Source organism: Salvia splendens, chromosome 15 (genome assembly GCF_004379255.2).
Source record: "Salvia splendens isolate huo1 chromosome 15, SspV2, whole genome shotgun sequence".
In the NCBI taxonomy this organism is placed as follows: domain Eukaryota; kingdom Viridiplantae; phylum Streptophyta; class Magnoliopsida; order Lamiales; family Lamiaceae; genus Salvia; species Salvia splendens.
This window is the reverse complement of record NC_056046.1, coordinates 18,071,455-18,085,551: the sequence shown is the minus strand read 5'-3', so window position 1 is coordinate 18,085,551 and position 14,097 is coordinate 18,071,455. Positions and strand designations below refer to the sequence as shown.

The 14,097-nt window shown below is 35.5% G+C and overlaps 1 pseudogene; it reads left to right on the top strand.

Moving 5' to 3' along the window:
* The first annotated feature begins 2,569 nt into the window (after window positions 1-2,569).
* On the top strand, window positions 2,570-13,566 carry LOC121766802 (annotated as a pseudogene).
* Window positions 13,567-14,097: the final 531 nt, after the last annotated feature.

The following is a 14,097-nucleotide window of genomic DNA, read 5'->3' as shown; positions in this document are numbered from 1 at the left end:
AGTAGTATGTAATTGATTAATTGCTATCCATATTTAGACTTAGTGTAATTTTGAGGGACGATAAAAATAGTAAAACTAGTTTGTTTTTTAAGGACGGAAGGAGTATTATTTATAATTTATAAAGTAAGAATGCTAGGCATAACGTATACACCAACAGTCCACAACTATCCAAAAATGTTATAACGCATGTTTCCAAATTAAAATAGTGATAGTCTAGGTTTCACAATCTTTTTCCTTTTCTTTGAAATGACAAAGATAACTAGATAAGTCATTCATTCCTCCTAGAGAGGTCAATGTAGCTCGCAACCCGTGGGCTGGCTCGAATAGCCCGCCAAATTTTATCGGGTTAGGGTTGAAAATTTCTAGCCCGATTAGCCTGCACCCGATTAACCCACGACCCGTTAGGGCTAGACCCGAAAACCCGATAAAATTTCTATTATTCTATTTTTTACTCCTAATTCGACACTTCATTGATTAATTTTATAATATAGATAACTAAAAAAATAACTTTCAATTTTATATTAAATATACAAATTATATATTTAATTTTTATTAATATAATAATTGATAAATAAATTAAAAACATCAAATTCACTTTAAAAAATATTTACATTTCTAAAACATGCATTAAAATTTCACGAAATATCTCAAATATTAGTATTTGATCATGTTTATGATTGAGCTTGACCATATATCTCAAATTTATCATAATTAAATATTTTACATTTTATGAATATAACTAATTTTCATCATTATTTATTGGATTGATCGCATGTTAATCTTATCGGTAGCAACCCGATTAACCCGCTGGGCTAGCCTGAAACCCGAGCTTTTAGGGTTAGGGTTGAACTTTTACAACCCGAAAGAATTCACAACCCGATTAGCCCGCACCCGATTGACCCGCAACCCGAGTAGGACCGGCCTAATTGACATCCCTAATTCCTCCCACTTAATTAACTCTTGGATAAATATTGTAAACTTTATTCACCCACAGACCACAACTCTTCAATAAATGTTGTCATCCACAACTCTTGTAAGATTTTCCTTTTCTTTGACATGGCAAAGATATGTCATCCATTCCTCCCACTAAAGATAAACACTTGGATAAATCTTGTAAAACAAGTATCCTAATTAAAAGCTTTAGTAAGGACTTCAGTCGCTTGAAGTAGTCATTTGAGCTTCTTAATAAGTAGTAAGAGCATGTCAATCAATTAAAATACATTAGAATCAGTAACGGACGTTGGACGTTAGAATTAGTAACGGCCACGTACGATTTATTTTATTGGAAACATTATTTGTTGGAAATCTCAAATTCTAAGAGAAAATCTTATAATTCATGGTATAATTGACCAAAAGTCCTGTGTAAAAATTATTTACTCATGCCGTCTGTCTTACAGAAATATGACATTTGGGGATGAGACGAGTTTTAATGCGTAATTAGTAAAATAAAAAATAAGAAGAAAAAATAATTGAAATACTCTCCCATTTTCATAGAAATAGGCGATATTTCTTTTATCGTCCTTACAAATAGTCCATATACATCTATGTAACCTTTTCCCCTTTTCTTTTAGTATTTTACTCCCTCTGTCCGTGAAATGTTATCCGGTTTTGCTATTATGGTCCGTCCGTGAAATGTTGTCCACTTTGTTTTTTTCTATTTTTGATAAATGGACCATTCTTTCCACCAACTCATTAAACTCACATTCTATTATAAAACTAATATATAAATGTGGGGCCTACATTCCAGTAACTTTTTTCACTCATTTTTCTTCACATTTTTTAAAACTCGTGCCGAGTCAAACTTGGACAACATTTTGCGGACGGATGGAGTATTATTTATGGGTTCTACTACACAATTTCAACTATTTTTTCTCCTTCTCTCTTACTTTACCAATTTATACATTAAAACTCGTGTTAATCCTAAGTGGCCTATTTCTATGTGACGGGGGAAATAGTATTATAGTGGATGGTGGGACCTATAAACGATAAAAGTATAACAAAAATGAGAAAAAATTTTCATAAATGGATATAGAATGAAAAGGAAATTGAGCGACGGAATGAGTATAATTTATAAGGTGAAGAGTACTAGGTATAACATATATACACCGAGAGTCCACAACTCTCCAATAAATGTCGTAACGCATGTTTCCAAATTTAAAGAGAAATAGTCTAGGTTTAACAATCTTTTCTCCTTTTCTTTGAAATGGCAAAGGTAAGTCGTCCATTCCTCCACTACAATTAACTCTTGGATAAATTTTGTAAAATTTATTCACCCACCACAACTCTTTAATAAATGTTGTCATCCACAACTCTTGTAAAAATTTCCTTTTCCTTCAAATGGCAAAGATATGTCATCCATAGCCCCCACTAAAGATAAAACACTTGGATAAACTCAAACAAGAGTCCTAAAATAGAAATTGGCAATTTAGCTTTAACAATTTTTTTCCTTTGTTTTGAAATGGCAATGAAACGTAGTCCAATCCTCCCACTATAAAACCCAACTCGATACCACATTCATCAATCTACTAATTTGATTTCCATCATATTAAAAAAAAATCTTTTTTCAGGCATGACGAATGAACTCATAATACTAGGGTTTTCTCTATTAACAATCTTGTTGTACAAATGGAGTCGAAGAATAAGAAAGCACCCTCTTCCACCGGGCCCGACGACCTACCCGATCGTCGGCTGCCTTCCACAGATGGTGAGAAACAAGCCAACATTCCGGTGGATGCACAACTACATGCAAACGTCCAAAACCGAAATCGCATGCTTCCGCCTTGGCAGCGTCCACGTCATCACCGTCACCTCACCACAGCTTGCTCGACAGTTCTTCAAGGAGCATGATGCCATTTTCTCCTCAAGGCCGGAGACCATGTCGACGAGACTCACCACCAATGGCTACCTCACGGCGGTTCCACACCAGCCGGTGATCAGTGGAAGAAGATGAAGAGAATAGTGGTTTCTGAGGTGCTCAAGAATGATGTCTACCAATCACTCAATTCAAAGAGATGCGAAGAAGCTGATCACCTCGTTCGATATGTCTACAACCGGTGCCAGGACTATGGGGTTTTGAATGTGAGAGAGACGGCGCAGCTCTACTGTGGCGGCCTGATTAGGAAGCTGGTGTTCGGGGAGAGGTTTTTCGGGTGTGGGATGGAGGACGGAGGGAAGGCTGTCGAAGAGGCGAAGCACATGGATGCGTTATGGACTGTTCTTATGCACACTTATGGATTTGCAATTAGTGATTTTGTTCCTTTGTTGGAGGTGTTTGATTTGGATGGACATAAAAAGATTGTTACAAATGCACTTGCTTGCATGAAAAAGTATCAAGATCCAAGGATTGATAAAAGGGTTGAGATGCGGAGAATGTAAGAATATTTATATTCTTATGTGACTTATGTATCTATTGGTTTAAAATTAAAGTTCAAGTTCATAATAGTAAAAGCTAAAAAGGGATTCTAATATTAAAGACGATACCGTGATGGATCGGTTTCGATTAAAGAATTAGAATCAGGTGTATTGATAACCCTCCTCTCCTACCTCTAATTATAATAATATAATATATATATATATATATATATATATATATATTATATACTAAAAGAATAAGTATATGTATGTATAAATGAATTGATTATATATGTGTGTTGCCGTAATATACTAAACTAATACTCCCTCTGTCCCATTAGAAATGAAACGTTTTCCTTTTTGGTCTGTCCCATTAAAAATGAAACGTTTCTAAAAATGGAAACAATACTCTCTCTACTTTTTCTTCTCTCTTACTTTACTCTCTCTTCATTAACTCACAAAACAACACTACATAAAATCCTGTGCTGAAAAGTAAATGTTGCATATTTAATGGGACGGAGGGAGTACTATTAAATTATGGCAGTTAGTATATAAGGTAATATTTGTAAGTGTGATATGCATGTATGTGACGTACGGATTGAGATTCAAGAAAGAAACTGATTAACTGCTTTACAAATCAACGTGTCTATTGCTTAACAAAGCAGTAGTATTTAAAATGAAAAGTCACGTCTGATTGTCTCTTCACGAAGGGTCACGTATTAGTCTATATAAAGGGATGGCCTATGCATGGATTAAACACACCAACAAATGCTTACAGATATAGTCGGCATTTATATACACACACACACACACACACACACACACATATATATATATATATATAGGGGAGCGTTATTCTCCTTTTCACATCTTAGATCCTTTTTCCTTCTTAATATTACGCGTTAGATCTAAGGCATCAACAGATCAGATTGATTCTATAAAACTGGTTCCGTGTTGCATTATAGAAGGTGGTTGTATGCATTACAGGGTTATTATTGACATTTGACGGAAAAGTAACTGCCACATTTTGGTATCTGCGAATAATGCACCACATGGTCACGAGTAATGCATATAATTGACTATATAATGCACAATATGTGAACTGCAATGCATACGAATAAGATGTACCATGTTATGATGTTTGGACACACGTTTCTTGTTTCCCCTAAGGGTTTAATAAGCTTAGGGGCTAGGGTATAGTACGTAGACACGTATGTAATCTTCACATGGTAACGAGTAATGGATATAATTGACTATATAATGCACAATTTGTGAACTGCAATGCATACGAACAAGATGTGCTGTGTTATGATGTTTGACACACGTTTCTTGTTTCCTCTAAGGGTTTAATAAGCTTAGGGGCTAGGGTATAGTACGTACGCATTAATAACAAATTATAAAACGATACGAATAATTCACCAAATTGTAATGCACAATATGTGAACTGCAATGCATACGAATAAGATGTACCATGTTATGATGTTTGACACACGTTTCTTGTTTCCCCTAAGGGTTTAATAAGCTTAGGGGCTAGGGTATAGTACGTAGACATTACTAACAAATTGTTGTTATTGGAATATGTATGTGCATTATTTGGTTTAGGTAGTGCATTATGTAGCTGTTAATTGTCATTATCTCAGTATATTATGCATTATTAGAGGTATTGTGTATATGGGTTAATCAACGGATTGAAGATTACATACGTGCATTTAGTAATGTCTACGTACTATACCCTAGCCCCTAAGCTTATTAAACCCTTAGGGGAAACAAGAAACGTGTGTCAAACATCATAACATGGTACATCTTATTCGTATGCATTGCAGTTCACATATTGTGCATTATATAGTTAATAACATCCATTACTCGTGACAATTTGGTGAATTATTCGTATCGTTTTATAATTTGTTATTAATGCGTACGTACTATACCATAGCCCCTAAGCTTATTAAACCCTTAGCGGAAACAAGAAACGTGTGTCAAACATCATAACACAGCACATCTTGTTCGTATGCATTGCAGTTCACAAATTGTGCATTATATAGTCAAATATATCCATTACTCGTTACCATGTGAAGATTACATACGTGTCTACGTACTATACCCTAGCCCCTAAGCTTATTAAACCCTTCGGGGAAACAAGAAACGTGTGTCAAACATCATAACATGGTACATCTTGTTCGTATGCATTGCAGTTAACATATTGTGCATTATATAGTCAATTATATGCATTACTCGTGACCATGTGGTGCATTATTCGTAGCGGTTTCCAGCCATTATTAGATTACTATTGTACCCTCATAATGCACAAAATAGGACAAATAATGCAACACGGGATTAATTACCCAATGTTGATCTTGACCGTCCATTTCTCTAATCTAATGGCTGATATTAAGAAGGAAAAAGGAGAAAATATAGGAAAAGGAAATGAATACATCCCTATATATATATAGGATTGTATTCAAATCCTTTTCACCTTATATATCCTTTCTCCTTTTTAATCTCATCCATGGATTTCAATGCATCTAATGGATAAGTATTTTAACTCCATTCTTAAGTGTAGAACCTAGAACTCTACATAAGTATTTGAACCCTCCTCTCCTAATATGCTCAAAGAACACTCTTTGTTTTTGTACTTCTTCTTTAACAGATAAGTATTTTAACTCCATGTGTTTAGCCCCTTTCGAGTACTTATCATTCTTTGAAATGAAGACAGCTGCAAAATTATCACAATAAATTTTCAGCGGCCTAGCTATAGAGTCGACAATTTTAAGCCCCGTAATATAGTTCCGCAACCACAATCCGTGAACAGTGGCCTCAAAGCATGCCACAAATCCGGCCTCCATAGTGGAAGTAGCAATGACAGACTGCTTTCCACTTTTCCATGATACTGCTCCCTCGGCTAAAAGGAACAAATAGCCAAACGTTGACTTTCTACTATCAACGCATCCGACATAGTCTGAATCTGAATATCCAATTACCTCGAGATGATCGGATCTTCTATACGTAAGCATGTGCTCTTTGGTGCCTTGCAAGTACCTGAGGACTTTCTTTGCAGCCTTCCAGTGATCCATTCCGGGATTACTTTGATATCGACCCAACATACCAACCGCAAAGGGGATATCCGGTAGCGTACATGTTTGAACATAGTTCAAACTCCCAACTACTGATGCATATGGAATTCTTTCCATTTCCTTACGCTCCAATTCATTTTTCGGACATTGCATTTTACTAAACTTGTCTCCCTTCTGAATTGGAGCAATTCATGCGGAGCATTTTTCCATTCTATATCTCTCTAATAATTTATTGATATAACCTTTCTGAGACAAACTTAACAATCCTTGTGATCTATCCCGGAATATCTCTATTCCGATCACATAAGATGCCTCACCCATATCCTTCATTTCGAAGTTCAAAGAGAGATATTTCTTTACATCATGTAATAGACTCATGTCATTTGCGGCTAGCAAAATGTCATCAACATATAGGACTAATACAATAAACTTACTCCCACTGATTTTAATATAGATACATCGATCAACGATGATTTCTACAAAACCATATGACACAATGATATCATTGAACTTTATATACCATTGTCTAGAAGCTTGTTTGAGTCCATATATTGACTTTCTCAACTTACATACTAAACCTTCTTTTTATTCTATCATAAATCCTTCGGGCTGTTTCATGTATACCTCCTCTTCAAGTACTCCATTTAGGAAGGCCGTCTTTACATCCATTTGGTGAAGCTCTAAATCATAATGAGCCACCAAAACCAACACAATTCTTAAAGAATCATTCTTTGAAACTGGAGAGAAGGTTTCTTTGTAGTCAATGCCATCCTTTTGAGTGAAACCTTTGGTAACAAGGCGAGCCTTGTACCTTTCAATGTCACCTTTCGAATCACGTTTTGTTTTAAAGATCCATTTACAACCAATGGCTTTAAAACCCATAGGCAATTCTACTAAGTCTCAAACATTGTTATCGCCCATAGATTTCATCTCTTCCTTTGCTGCATTTAACCAACTTTCAGAATTGTTACTTTCCATGGCTTGTTGGAATGAGATTGGGTCTTCATCAATGCTCAAGTCACATTCACTTTCAACAGAATATACCACATAGTCATCCGATAAGGCCGATCGACGTTCCCTTACTGATCGCCTTAAAGGTTCTATTGGTTCATTATTCTGTTCTTGAATTATGACTGGTTCATCTTCAATCTCAACAAGTGGGTTATGCACTTCATGTTGTTCAATATGAACAACAACTTTAGGTGCAACAATAGGTGGATGAACAACTTTGTCTTGAACTTCATTAAAGTCCACTTTACGAGGTTCACCACTCCCACTAGTTTCATTGTTTTCAATGAACCTAGCATTTCCCGTCTCAACTATTCTCGTACTATGGTTAGGATAATAGAATGTATATCCCTTTCCCTTTGACTTATCTGGATAGCCAATGAAGAATCCACTGACCGTCTTTAAATCCAGCTTATTTTCATGTGGATTATACAACTTTACTTCTACAGGGCAACCCCAAATACGTATATGTCGTAAACTCGGTTTCCTTCCCGTCCACAGTTCAAAAGGGGTCTTTGGAACTGCCTTACTAGGAATCCGATTAAGCATATACGTTGCAGTCTTTAATGCATAAATCCATAACGAAAGAGGAAAATTACATCCACTTAACATGCATCTATCCATATCCAAAAGAGTATGATTCCGCCTTTCCGCTACACCATTCTGTTGCGGAGTGCCGGGCATTGTATATTGTGCACAAATGCCCTTACTTTCGAGGTACTTTGCAAATGGGCCCGGACATTGTCCAGACTCATTAAATTTTCCGTAGAATTCACCACCTCTATCTGATCTCACAACTTTTACTTTTCTATCTAGTTGCCTTTCTACTTCATCTATGAATATCTTCAAGACATGCACTGATTCAGCCTTTTCACGCAATAGATATATATAACCATATCGTGAGAAATCATCAATAAAGGTGATAAAATAATTTCTACCATCCCACGAAGGTGCATCAAAAGGACCACATATATCAGTATGAATTAACTCAAGAAGTTGAGAACTCCTTGTGGCTGATTTCTTTACTGTGTGATTAGTTTGCTTCCCCTTTATGCAATCTATACACATATCTAGATCACTAAAATCCAATTGAGGAAGAATTTCATTCTTTACCAACCTCATTATCCTTTCTTTGGATATGTGACCTAGTCTTTGATGCCATAAGTAAGCCGAACATTCACTTGACATACTACGTTTTATGCCTCTACTTTCAATATTAAACAAGGATTCTGAAAACTTTGCATCAAGATTGAAACTGTAGAGTGAATCAAACAAAGTACCACTTCCATAGAAGTAATCATTTCTGTACAATGTGAATACACTATTTACAAACTTGATTTTAAAACCTAATCTATCCAACCTACTAACAGATACAAGATTTCTAGCACAATCTGGTACATAGAGACATTCCTTAAGATCTATATGACAGCCGGTGTCTAAGATCAGTCTGTAGGTCCCGACGCCTTTAATTTGTGCCTTCATTCTGTTTCCCATGAACAAGTATTGTTCACTTCCTTTTATAGGCTGGATCGTACTGAATCCCTGTTCAATATGAGACACATGAGTAGTAGCACCAGAATCAAACCACCAAGTATTATTAGGTACTTCAATAAGATTCAATTCAAAGCAAACGAAACTGATATGTTTACCTTTCTTATCAAACCATGCCTTTCTTTTTGGATAATCCTTCTTGAAGTGTCCCGTTTCTCTACAAAAGAAACACTTCATTTCCTTTTGGATTTTCTTCTCCGGACCTTTCAGAAAAGATTTATCCTTCTTTTTGTCCTTCTTACTTGATTTTCCTTTACTGGTGCTGGCTTCTCCATGACCTATGAGATTCGCAACTTGGCCATTCATCTTCTTTAATCTCCCTTCCTCTTGAACCAACATAGGCTTTAATTCTTTAAAGTCCCATTTCTCTTTAATGGTGTTATAATTCACCTGGAACTGGCTAAATTCAATAGGTAGGGAGTTCATGATAAACTGGACCACAAATTGCTCATGAACCTCCATTCCCAAGGTCGTTAGCTTTGCCGCCAAGTTAGACATGTTTGTCACATGATTGTGAATTGGCCGAGACCAGTCAAACTTCTTTGTAGTAAGTTCACTCATCAAACTTCCAACAATTGACTTATCAGCCAATTCAGATTGTGAACACACTTTAATTTTCTCAATGAATTCCCTTGCACTTTCTGTCTTGGGCATTGATGGCTTAAAATTTTCTGCCATCGTCATCCTCATAAGATTCAGGCTCAACCAGTTAGATCGCTCCCAAGTCTCATATTGAGACTTTTCAGTTTCGGAGCTCTCATCCGTTATGGTTGAGGGTTCATCTTCTGTTAATATGGCATGGTCCAACGCCATTACACCCAGTGAAAACCGGATCTGTTCTTACCATTCACCATAATTTTGCCCATTGAACTTAATGACAGAGTTTGCCGATGCATACAAATTCGCTGAGGCTGCAACATTTATACATGCTTATCTATTAGTGCTTGAGACTTTAATACAGATTCATAAACAGTAATACTTTAAATAACATGCATTCAAGTAACCTTTGGGCAATACTTAGAATACACATACTTTCAACGATGCTAAAAAAAATATTTTAATAATTAATCAAATCATACATATGTCAAATAAGTATGTTGCCTTTGGGTATACATACTACATAAGACACATAATAGACATGATTAATCCCTTTTGTATTATTAAATATATACAATGATCCACCTTTGGGTGACTCCATGTATATAGATAATAATATAATTGATCAATCAAACTTTAATGTCATTTATAGCATCTCTTTAATCATGATCAATTAACTAACATTTATCATGCTCAATAATTAAATGCAATATAAAAAACCACTTTGGTGATTAATAAGTCATATATTATTTAAATATTGAAAATCTTTAATGGGTAGAAAAAACTTTATATTGTTTTATCATTTCATAAAACAATTACCCAACACATGAGCGGACGTAAATTTAATCAAAATCGAAAAAATTAAGACCATTCAAATTTTGATTTTGAAAACACATAAATGGTGAATTAACCAAATCTAGATTGGCACTGATACCAACTGTCAGCCATATCTCAACTTTAATGATTTCGATAATGAAATCTAATTCTAGATTTTAATTAATTCAACCATAACATTTATACTATAAAGTGGGGATATAATCACCAACCTCCGTCCATGCTTATTAATTTGATGTAGGGTTGGATCCACTATTTGATGTTTCCCCTTAAGCTACTATTGATGTTTATCCTCTCTTTGACCTCAAGCCTTCTATTTGATTCCTTTAATGGATAAGGAATCAAGAGCACTTTTGTATATATATATATATATAGGGGAGCGTTATTCTCCTTTTCACATCTTAGATCATTTTTCCTTCTTAATATTACTCGTTAGATCTAAGGCATCAACGGATCAGATTGATTCTATAAAACTGGTTCCGTGTTGCATTATAGAAGGTGGTTGTATGCATTACAGGGTTATTATTGAAATTTGACGGAAAAGTAACTGCCATATTTTGGTATCTGCGAATAATGCACCACATGGTCACGAGTAATGCATATAATTGACTATATAATGCACAATATGTGAACTGCAATGCATACGAATAAGATGTACCATGTTATGATGTTTGGACACACATTTCTTGTTTCCCCTAAGGGTTTAATAAGCTTAGGGGCTAGGGTATAGTACGTAGACACGTATGTAATCTTCACATGGTAACGACTAATGGATATAATTGACTATATAATGCACAATTTGTGAACTGCAATGTATACGAACAAGATGTGCTGTGTTATGATGTTTGACACACGTTTCTTGTTTCCCCTAAGGGTTTAATAAGCTTAGGGGCTAGGGTAGAGTACGTACGCATTAATAACAAATTATAAAACGATACGAATAATTCACCAAATTGTCACGAGTAATGGATGTTATTAACTATATAATGCACAATATGTGAACTGCAATGCATACGAATAAGATGTACCATGTTATGATGTTTGACACACGTTTCTTGTTTCCCCTAAGGGTTTAATAAGCTTAGGGGCTAGGGTATAGTACGTAGACATTACTAACAAATTGTTGTTATTGGAATATACGTATGTGCATTATTTGGTTTAGGTAGTGCATTATGTAGCTGTTAATTGTCATTATCTCAGTATATTATGCATTATTAGAGGTATTGTGTATATGGGTTAATCAACGGATTGAAGATTACATACGTGCATTTAGTAATGTCTACATACTATACCCTAGCCCCTAAGCTTATTAAACCCTTAGGGGAAACAAGAAACGTGTGTCAAACATCATAACATGGTACATCTTATTCGTATGCATTGCAGTTCACATATTGTGCATTATATAGTTAATAACATCCATTACTCGTGACAATTTGGTGAATTATTCGTATCGTTTTATAATTTGTTATTAATGCGTACGTACTATACCCTAGCCCCTAAGCTTATTAAACCCTTAGCGGAAACAAGAAACGTGTGTCAAACATCACAACACAGCACATCTTGTTCGTATGCATTGCAGTTCACAAATTGTGCATTATATAGTCAAATATATCCATTACTCGTTACCATGTGAAGATTACATACGTGTCTACGTACTATACCCTAGCCCCTAAGCTTATTAAACCCTTAGGGGAAACAAGAAACGTGTGTCAAACATCATAACACAACACATCTTGTTCGTATGCATTGCAGTTAACATATTGTGCATTATATAGTCAATTATATGCATTACTCGTGACCATGTGGTGCATTATTCGTAGCGGTTTCCAGCCATTATTAGATTACTATTGTACCCTCATAATGCACAAAATAGGACAAATAATGCAACACGGGATTAATTACCCAATGTTGATCTTGACCGTCCATTTCTCTAATCTAATGGCTGATATTAAGAAGGAAAAAGGAGAAAATATAGGAAAAGGAAATGAATACATCCCTATATATATATATATATATATATATATATATATATATATATATATACAAAAGTGCTCTTGATTCCTTATCCATTAAAGGGATTAAATAGAAGGCTTGAGGTCAAGGAGATGATAAACATCAATAGCAGCTTAAGGGGAAACATCAAATAGTGGATCCAACCCTACATAAAATTAATAAGCATGGACGGAGGTTGGTGATTCTATCCCCACTTTATAGTATAAATGTTATGGTTGAATTAATTCAAATCTAGAATTAGATTTCATTATCGAAATCATTAAAGTTGAGATATGGCTGACAGAGAAATGGTAGTAGAAACACCAAAAAAGATATTCTCGATATCTTGATTAACCTCAAAGACTCCAACGACGATCCGTTGCTATCTACGCAAGAGATCAAGGCTCAGGTTAATGTAAGTACGATAGTATCTTTCAGTCTGTCTGACCTAAAATACGTGTTCTTAAATCTTATCATGTTATAACTTTATTTATCTTTTCTATCAAACTGTCTAGCTCCTAACATTAGTTGGTGATTTGATGATAGGAAATAATCCTTGTGGCGATTGACAATCCAGCAAGTGCAGTTGAGTGGGCCCTGGCAGAGATGATGATTGACCCCAGTCTTCTTGATTTGGCCTCGAAAGAGCTAGATGAAGTCGTGGGCCGAAACAGACTAGTCCAAGAATCGGATTTGCATCAACTTAACTTTATAAAGGCTTGTGTGAAGGAGGCATTTAGATTGCACCCTGTGACGGTTTTCAACCTTCTGTATGTATCGACCGTTGATAGTGTTGTAGGCGGTTATCACATACCGAAAGGAAGCCATGTCATGTTGAGTCGTCCCGGCTTTGGGCATAACCCTAACATATGGGACAAGTAGTGCTTAAGTTTAAACCCCAACGCCACACGGGACAAGTAGTGCTTCATGATCCTCAATTGCAAATCTTGTCATTTAGTACAGGACTACGAGGTTGTCCTGCTGTTAAGCTTGGTTCTACTATGGTAACCATGCTTTTAGCTAGACTTATTCAGGGTTTTACTTGTCTCCATCGTCTCATACCTCCCTTGCTCATCTCGTCGAGGCAGATTCTCATATCTTATTGGCTCAACCATTGATTGCTCATGTCGCACCGCGCTTGGACACACAACTTTATCATTAAATTTCCTAGTGCTTGTTTGATTGTCCAGATAGGACCAAGATATATGAGTTATAAGAGTTATTTGGCTGTTTGGTAGATAAAACAAGGTCCATGTTAGGCCATCAAAGCCCATCTCGGCCTGCTGAGACTCGGAGCGAAATAGTTTAAAAGAGTGGATTATTTAACAGCCCAAAAAAGTGAGACAACATATCATTATCTTAAAGTTCATCTTAATTAATTATCTTGTGCTAATTTAACATGCCTACCAAAAAAGATTTTGTATAACACAAACACATTCCACTTATATTTTATTATTAAAATAATACTATCTCCGACCACAAAAAATAATTTAATTAGTTATGAACGAACGGCGGGAATTTAAATGCAAATTTGGTAAAGTAAGAAAGAGATAGAGAAAAAAATGGTTGGAGTGTTGGTAGAAAATTGGACTCACATCGTTAGGGAGACAAAACTTAGTGTAAATAGACAATTTTTGTGGACGACACAAAATGAAAAAAACATGACTATTTTTTATGAACGAATGCGGTATAT